Raw genomic sequence first — 9,806 nt, forward strand, 5'->3', positions numbered from 1 at the left:
TTGTTAAATTGGGAAAAGGTTAAAAGACTACATTATTTAAAAATTCCAGTCTGGATATCAACAATTGAAACATTTTCATATCCGATAATATATAAAAAGGAACAAACAGTTAGATATACAGAATTATTGAATACAGAGGGTGAGCTCAAATCTAGTCAAGAGTTGAAACAAGAAGGGATGGAAATGAATGGGTATTCATATGTACAGATACAATCTAGATATAATGAAGATAGAAAAACTAAAGGTCTTTATAATAAAATGACTGAGTTAGACAAAATTCTAACAGGTACTGATGAAAAAGTAATTAAAAAACTATATGGATATTTATTGGAGTTTAAATTGCATGAAGAACAAGTTAAAGAAACTATGATAGCTTGGGGAAAAATTGTTAGGTATGGGATTGATTTAGAGAATTGGCAGAAATTGTGGTCTCAAAATTACAAAATGACAATGTCTACTGCATATAGAGAAAACTTGTATAAGATGTTTTACAGTTGGCACCTACCCCCGACCAGAATCGCAAGAATGTTCAAGAATAAATCAGAAAAATGTTGGAAATGTCACCAGATACCTGGCTCATACTACCACATGTGGTGGACTTGCACTGAAGCTAAAAGTTACTGGACTAAAATCCACATGTGGTTGGAGAAAATGACACACAAACAAATAGACTTTAAACCAGAGGTCTTTTTATTATAACAGAAACCTATAACAAAGACTTAAAATATCTGATTGTAAATGTGCTAACAGCAGCCAGAATTGTTTTTGCAAAAAACTGGAAAAACGAAACAATACCAAAACAGGAAGAAGTTATCCGAAAAATAATTGACTGTGCTGAAATGAGTAAATTGACATTTGAAATTAGAGAGCAAGAGGATGAACAATTTTATAAGATATGGGATTTGTTTTATCGGTGGCTAGGGGGAAAAAAAAATTTGGAAATGAAAAATGATATACTTATGCCTTAATTGAAAAAAGTAAATGATGATATAATTATGCTGTGAAATAATCTAATAATGACACAATGAAGTATTAATATAAGGTCTGGGGATACAATGTATAAGGTTAAGAACTTATTATAATGATATGTCGCTGCTGATAAAGCAATTCTAATAGGGGAACAAATGAAAACTGGTATATATAGGCAGCGATGCTTTGTTGAACAATGAAGGAATAAGATCTCTGTTTGAAGGTATGAAATGCAAGGTTAACAATAAATAGAAGTATACTCTCTGGGGGAAAATAATGCTAATGTTAACTAAATATATATTGTAGAATGAAAATAAGGCCTTTAGTTATATTAGATGAAATATCTGAGACGGTAAATATTATTTGAAGATGCAGAGGTTAAAACAACTGTAACCAAACGACATGCTGCATGTGATGATGGTTTTTTTTGTCTTTTTTGTCTTCCCCCTCCCCCCCTTTTTTTTAAACCCTAGGTTATTGTGGTGTTTATTAAATATACAACAAAGAGATACGGGATGTATAAACGTAGTAGGGAAGAACCTGTGATCAAATGACATATTGTATGTGATGATGGGGTTTTTTTTTCTTTCCCCTTTTTTCTTTCCTCTCCTTTTCCCATTGTTTTTTTTTCTATTGTTATGGGACGTTGTCTATGTAATAAAAAATAAAATTATATATATAAAAAAAAGAAGAAGAAATAAAATGCATAGGGAAAAACTTAAAACATTGAACAAAGAATTAAGAGAGATAGAACTGCTGATTCAGAAAGAGCCAGATAATATTAAATACAGGGAAAAAGGAGAGTTAATTAAACACCAAATAAATCTGATTTCTCAAGAGGAAGTAGCACAAAACATTAAGAGAATGAAGCAGAACTATTTTGAACACGCAAATAAAACTGGGAGATGGCTGGCTCACAAAATAAGAAAAGATGATGCAAAAAGAACTATTAAACAACTGAGGGACGAGGAGGGGAACTTGAAACGGGAAATAGGGGAAAAGAAAAAGATTGTACAGAACTACTATAAGAAACTATATGAACTGGACGAAATTAGTGAACAAGACATCAGAAAATACCTAATAGAACAGAAACTTCCAGTCTTGCCGGAGGAGATGAGAGAGATGCTTGACAAGGAAATTACACAAGAGGAATTGAAAAAGGCCATTCAAAAACAAAACAAAAATAAAACACCTGGTCCAGATGGGCTTCTGTCGGAAATCTATAAAAAACTCCAAAATACTGTAGAAGACAAATTATTAGAATTATTTAATGAGGCACTACAAAACGGTAAGGTTCCAAAATCATGGGGGGAAGCTTTCATTACCCTAATACCAAAGGAAGAGGTGGATAGTAGTAAAATTCAAAACTATAGACCTATATCCTTGTTAAACGCGAATTACAAAATTTTTATATCAATTTTGGCGGAAAGATTAAAAATAATATTAAATCAAAACATCCATTCAGACCAAAATGGCTTTCTCCCTAAAAGACACATTCGGAACAATACAAGAATAATAATTAACACCTTGGAATTCTATGAAACAAGATCTGAGAAACAATTAGCATTAATTTTTGTCGATGCGCAGAAAGCATTCGATAACTTAGATTGGAATTTTTTAATCACACAACTAAAAATGATGAAATTCATCGACAAATTTATTAAGATTATAGAAACTATATATTCACAGCAATTAGCAAACATTATAATTAATGGAGAATTAACAGGTTTAGGTTTAGGTTTATTAGCATTTGTAGGCCGCCCTTTTCCCTGAGGGGACTCAGGGCGGCTCACAGAAAACCAGGGAGTGGGGAATACAACATTAAGACAACAACATATAATAAAATAGTAAACAACATACATTCATCATTCGGGCGGGGTAGCGATTCTTATCCCCAGGCCTGACGGGCGAGCCAGTTCTTCAAGGCTATGCGGAAGGCTCGGACGGTGGAGAGGGTACGAATCTCCACGGGGAGCTCGTTCCAAAGGGTCGGGGCTACTGCAGAGAAGGCCCTCCTCCTTGTAGTTGCCAGCCGACACTGGCTGGCCGATGGAATACGGAGGAGGCCTAGTCTATGGGATCTTATAGGTCGTAGGGAGGTAATTGGCAGAAGGCGGTCTCTCAAGTATCCAGATCCACTGCCATGTAGGGCTTTATGGGTGATTAATAGCACCTTGAAGCGCATCCGGAGATCGACAGGTAGCCAGCGCAGCTCGCGGAGGATGGGTGTTATGCGGGTGAATCGGGGTGCACCCGCGATCACTCGCGCGGCCGCGTTCTGCACTAGCTGAAGTCGCCGGATGCTCCTCAAGGGCAGCCCCATGTAGAGCACATTGCAGTATTCCAGCCTAGAGGTCACAAGGGCCCGAGTGACTGTTGTGAGGGCCTCCCGGTTCAGGTAGGGTCGCAACTGGCGCACCAGGCGTACCTGGGCGAATGCCCCCCTGGTCACAGCCGTTAAATGGTGGTCAAATGACAGCTGTGGATCCAGGAGGACTCCCAAGTTGCGGACCCTCTCTGAGGGGTGTAAAATTTGACCCCCCAGCCTGAGAGTTGGAATATTGGCCAAATCTTTGGGAGGAAAACACAACAGCCACTCGGTCTTTTCTGGGTTGAGCACAAGCTTGTTAACCTTCATCCAGTCCATAACGGCTTCAAGACCCCGGCCCATCACGTCAACCGCTTCATTGATTTGGCACGGGGCGGACAGATACAGTTGAGTATCGTCCGCGTATTGATGGTATCTAATCCCGTGCCTGCGGATGATCTCTCCCAGCGGTTTCATGTAGATGTTGAATAGTAGGGGGGATAAGACCGAACCCTGCGGCACCCCATAATTTAGGGGCCTTGGGGACGATCTCTCCCCTCCCACTAACACCGACTGCGACCTGTCCGAGAGGTAGGAGGAGAACCACCGTAGCACGGTGCCTCCCACTCCCACCTCCCGCAGTCGTCGCAGAAGGATACCATGGTCGATGGTATCGAAAGCCGCTGAGAGGTCAAGGAGGACCAGGATGGAGGGATGTCCTTCATCTCTGGCTCTCCAAAGATCATCCATCAATGCGACCAAAGCGGTTTCTGTGCTGTAACCGGGTCTGAAGCCTGACTGGAAGGGGTCTAGATAGTTTGCTTCCTCCAAGGACCGTTGGAGCTGGAAGGCCACCACCTTCTCAACAACCTTCCCCAGGAAGGGAAGGTTGGAGACCGGGCGATAGCTGTTAAGAACAGCTGGATCCAAGGATGGTTTCTTCAGGAGGGGTCTCACCACCGCCGCTTTCAGTGCGGCGGGGAAGTTCCCCTCCCGAAGGGAGGCGGTTACAACCGCCTGGATCCAGCCTCGTGTCACCTCACTGCAGTTAACAACCAGCCATGAGGGACACGGATCCAGAGCACAGGTGGAGGAACTTACAGCTCTCATGGCCTTGTCCACATCCCCGGGGGTAACGTCCTGAAACTCAACCCAGAGCTGTTCTACTTGATCCCCCTGTGCCTCGGCTGGAACTGCAGGTGTGGAGTCCAAGTCCGACCGAAACCGAGCAATTTTGTCCGCTAAGAATTGGGCATATTCTTCAGCTCTGCCCTGCAGGGGTTCCCCCGTCTCCCTTTTGTTCAGTAGGGAGCGGGTTATCCTGAACAGGGCGGCTGGACGGGACTCAGCGGATGCAACCAGGGTGGCTATGTGCGATCTTTTTGCTGCCCTAAGTGCCCTAGTATATTCCCTGGTGCAGGTGGTTACCATTGCTCGGTTCGATTCGGACTTATCGGACCTCCAACGGTGCTCTAGGCATCTCCTCCGGCGCTTCATCTCCCGGAGCTCCTCGGTAAACCAAGGGGGTCTCCGGGATCCGCCGCCTCGGAGGAGAGGGTATGAATCGGAAAGGGTGTTAGACAAGGGTGTCCACTCTCCCCATTACTATTTATTATGTTGTTAGAGGTACTCCTAAATCAGATAAGATTAAATCAGGAAATTAGGGGTTTGACCATAAAAAAAGAACAATATAAAACACAGGCCTTCGCTGACGACATGGTCTTTATTGTGGAAAACCCTCTAATCTCAGGACCGAAATTAATGAAGGACATTGAGGACTTTGGCCGTGTGGCCGGATTAAAAATAAATAAGGAAAAAACAAAAATGATTATAAAGAACTTTCCCAAAAAACAGATAGAAGAACTAGAGAAAGCAATGGAATTAAAGGTAACTAAAAAGGTCAAATACTTAGGGATTTCGCTATCTGCGAAATGCTCTTCTATAAAAGAAGATAACTATGATAAACTATTACGAAACGTCCAAAAAGATTTAAAAAAATTGGTCGAAGCTGCAAATATCGTTGATGGGAAGAATCGCAGTAATCAAGATGAATGTCTTGCCAAAAATACTCTATTTATTTCAAACGGCACCGGTCAAATTAGGAGAAAAATTTTATAACGATTTGGATAAATGGTACGAAATTTTGTGTGGAATGGCAAAAAGCTTAGAATAAAATATAAGCATCTTCAAGATAAAAGAGCACAAGGTGGAATGGGCCTACCGGAATGGAAATCATATCATCAAGCAGCAACAACAATGTGGGTAAAGGAGTGGGTAATGTTAACCAACAAAAGAATCCTAACGATAGAGGGCCACGACTTGCAATGGGGGTGGCACAATTACTTATGGTGTGAGGGAAATAAAGTCCACAATTATTTTAGAAGACACCATTTAAGAGGGGTACTGATTAAGGATTGGCTGGAAATTAGAAGGAAATTCTATATCCAACTACCCAAATGGATATCCCCGATGGAAGCCCTGATATACCCAAATCTGATACATTTTGACAAAAATGTTATTTACAAACAGCTGTTAGATGACCAAAATAGGCTAAATTCCAGGGAAAATTTGGCTGAAATGGGAATAAATATTGATTGGTGGCCATACTTTCAAATACAAAATAAATACAAATCAGATCTAGCACAATTTGGCTTTCAGGACAAGGACCAGGAATTGGATAAAATCTTAATAGGACCAGACGAGAAATTAATCTCGAAAATATATAACTGCTTGCTGATCCGAAAAATGGAAGCAGAATGTCAGTCTCTGCTTTGCTGTTGCTTTGTCTGCCATGAAACGGGGAGGGAGGGCATGGTATTTGGGAGGGGTTACTCATTGTGCTGGAGGAAGGTTCTGGAGTTCACCGGTTGATCGGACTACGCATGCGTGGGAGTTTCCCGCCAGGACTAATGGCACCGACGTTCCATCTTCGTGATGCCTTTTGAAGTTATCTCGCACCTGACACTTGGGAGAATTATGATTGGACTGTAACTGTGATGCCAAGGGGTGGGGAATGGGCTATTCTATATATCAATCGCTTTCGCGCCTAAATATTCAGATTTCACTGCGCTATGCCTTTAATCATTTTTAATTAGTAAAAGTACACTTGATTTCCACACATGGAGTCTCGTGGTCTTTCTTTCCTAATTATTTAATGGAGAGGTGCTGACAATAAGCGAAATCTCACTAACACCCCACCAGAAGAATACAACCTTCCGTGGGGGGTGAAATTGCAAGGAGAAACGGAGAAAATGTCTTTGCACGCAAGCGATGAAGAAATTGAAAAGGAAACTGCTGATCCATCATTACTTGAGAGGATGGCTGAGCTGGAAATAGCGGGCTCTGCGATCCCCCCCCCCCCTGTTGGTCCTTGTCTGTGGGACAAAAGGAGGACAGTGCAAGCTGGGATGCTGGAGTTACCAGAAGAAAACATCAGGAGAGGCCGCTTGAAGCGGGGGCCAAACAAAGGCCCCGAGAAAGAGTTCAGCCGGAGGACTTGGAACAGAGGTACTCTAGGCAAAGATTCGGGGAGGGTGAAGAGGCCGAGGGGGAATGGGAGCAAGCTAACCCAGAGACAGCTTCACCTCCCCCCAGCCAGGGGGGCTGCCAGAGCAGGGGGGGCCCCCGAGAAGACGCAGAATGGCAAAAGTCCCTCCCTTAACTGTAAAGTATGATGGAAATCCCAAGAAGCTGGGCCTCTTCATTATGCAGGTTTATAACTTTATGGAAATTTATGGGCCCGATTTAGAATCGGATGACATGAAAGTACGTATGGTGTTACTTGCTTTGGAGGAAGAGGCTGCCGACTGGATGATGGGTCTGCACCAAAGCAATTCCCCCCTCCTGAGGAATTTTGACCCTTTTATGACTGCGTTCAAGAGACGATTTGATGACCCCCTAACAGAGAAACGGGGGAAACTGAAATTTATGACCCTCACACAGGGAGATAGGCTGGTGACTCAGTACATTCAGGAGTTTCAACACCTTTGTACTTATATGAGAGGATGGTCTGCAGAAGCGCTTTTGGATAAATTTGCATTGGGCTTGAATGAGGACATTTATCAACAATGTGTTAATCGCCACCTTCCTAAGCGCGTTACAGCTTGGTATGAAAATGCAGCAGATATTGAGCTTGATTTAATTAGACTCCAATGTGCAAAAGAGGAGAGAGAGAAAGAGAGAGAAAGAGCAGCAAGTTCTCCCCCCCCCCAACTCAAAAGCCCCCTTCCCGTGGCAGGAGCGAGGGGAAGGGAGGCCCCACAGGCAAAGTCAAGCCGTTCACATGCTTTCGTTGCGGGAGGGGAGGCCACCATGCTCCGGAATGCCACGCTAAGCTTCCCACGACCACCCCACCCCCTGCCAAGAGGGAAGGGAGATCAAGCAAGGCCCCAGACAAAAAGAAAAAGGAAGCTGCTTTCGCTGCGGATGCCACCCCCGCATTTCAGACAGGACATGGAGGGAGAAGCTGACGCCACTACCAGCTCCTCTGATGATTCCGATGACGACGCCTCGCCTCGCTGGGTGAGTTCAAACAAACGCCCCATGCTGATCCCAATGGAGTTAAGGGTTCCGCCCGATGGGGTGTCACAATACCTTCCCACCTTCCTTGACTCAGGCTGTTCCCGCTGTATGATCAACCCTGCTATGGTGGAGAAACTGGGCCTCAAGTTAAAAACTTTGAAAACCCCTATTGTCTTTTGCCAGATAGATGGGTCCATAGCAGGGGGTGGCCCAGCCCATTTCATTTCCTTTATTTGTATGCCGCCCTTTTCCCTGGGGGGACTCAGGGCGGCTCACAATTCAAAAAGGGAGGGGGGAAAAGACAAACAGTATTCCAATATGGAAACAATACAACATATTAAAAGAGAGCACAACAGTCACACAATTCGGGTGGGGTTGGAATCTTAACCCCAGGCCAGCCGGGACAGCCAGATCTTCAAAGCGGCGCGGAAGGATTGGAGGGTGGTGAGGGTCCAAATCTCCACGGGGAGTTCGTTCCAGAGGGTCGGAGCAGCCACCGAGAAGGCTCTCCTCCGGGTAGTTGCCAGTTTGCACTGGCTAGTAGATGGAATTCGGAGGAGGCCTAATCGATGCGATCGTATTGGTTTAGTGGAGGTAATTGGCAGTAGGCGGTCTCTCAAATACCCAGGCACACTACCATGAAGGGCTTTATAGGTGATAAGTAGCACCTTGAAGCGCACCCGGAGATCGACAGGCAGCCAGTGCAGCTCGCGGAGGATAGGTGTAATGTGGGTGAAGCGAGGTGCACCCACAATCGCTCGCGCGGCCGCATTCTGGACTAGCTGAAGTCGCCGAATGCTCTTCAAGGGCAGCCCCATGTAGAGCACATTGCAGTATTCCAGCCTAGAGGTCACAAGGGCACGAGTGACTGTTGTGAGGGCCTCCCGGTTCAGGTAGGGACACAACTGGTGTACCAGGCGAACCTGGGCAAATGCCCCCCTGGTCACAGCTGACAAATGATGTTTGAAGGTCAGCTGTGGGTCCAGGAGGACTCCCAAGTTGCGAACCCTGTCTGAGGGGCGTATAATTTGACCCCCCAGCCTGAGAGATGGAACACTTGGCCAATTCGTGGGAGGGAAACACAGCAGCCACTCGGTCTTTTCTGGATTGAGCACAAGCTTGTTGACCCCCATCCAGTCTTTAACAGCCTCCAGACCCTTGCTCATCACATCCATCGCTTCGTTGAGTTGGCACGGGGCGGACAGATACAACTGGGTATCGTCCGCATATTGGTGGTATTTTATCCCGTGCCGTCGAATGATCTCGCCCAGCGGTATCATGTAGATGTTGAAAAGTAAGGGGGACAGGACCGAACCCTGCGGCACCCCACACGTTAGGGCCCTAGGGGTCGATCTCTGCTCCCCAACTAACACCGACTGCGACCTGTCCGAGAGGTAGGAGGAGAACCACTGTAGAACAGCGCCTCCCACCCCCACCCCCCGCAGTCATCGCAGAAGGATACCATGGTCGATGGTATCAAAAGCCGCTGAGAGGTCAAGGAGCACCAGGATGGAGGCATGGCCTCCATCCCTGGCTCTCCAAAGATCATCGGTCAACGTGACCAAAGCGGTTTCTGTGCTGCAGCCAGGTCTGAAGCCTGACTGGAAAGGATCGAGATAACTGGCTTCCTCCAAGGACCGCTGGAGCTGAAAGGCCACCACCTTCTCAACAACCTTCCCCACAAAGGGGAGGTTGGAGACCGGATGATAGTTATTTAAAACAGCTGGATCCAAGGATGGTTTCTTCAGGAGGGGTCTCACCACCGCCGCCTTTAAAGCGGGGGAAAGACCCCCTCCCAAAGAGAGGCGGTAACAACCGCCTGGATCCAGCCTCGTGTCACCTCTCTGCTGTTGACAACCAGCCAGGAGGGGCATGGGTCCAGCACACATGTGGAGGCTCCTACAGCTCTCATCGCCTTGTCCACATCCTCAGGGGTAACAGCCTGAAACTCAACCCAGCGATGGCTTACCAGATCATCCCTTAGTGCCTCGGCTGGTTCTGCAGAATT

Source organism: Thamnophis elegans, chromosome 6 (genome assembly GCF_009769535.1).
Source record: "Thamnophis elegans isolate rThaEle1 chromosome 6, rThaEle1.pri, whole genome shotgun sequence".
NCBI lineage: Eukaryota > Metazoa > Chordata > Lepidosauria > Squamata > Colubridae > Thamnophis > Thamnophis elegans.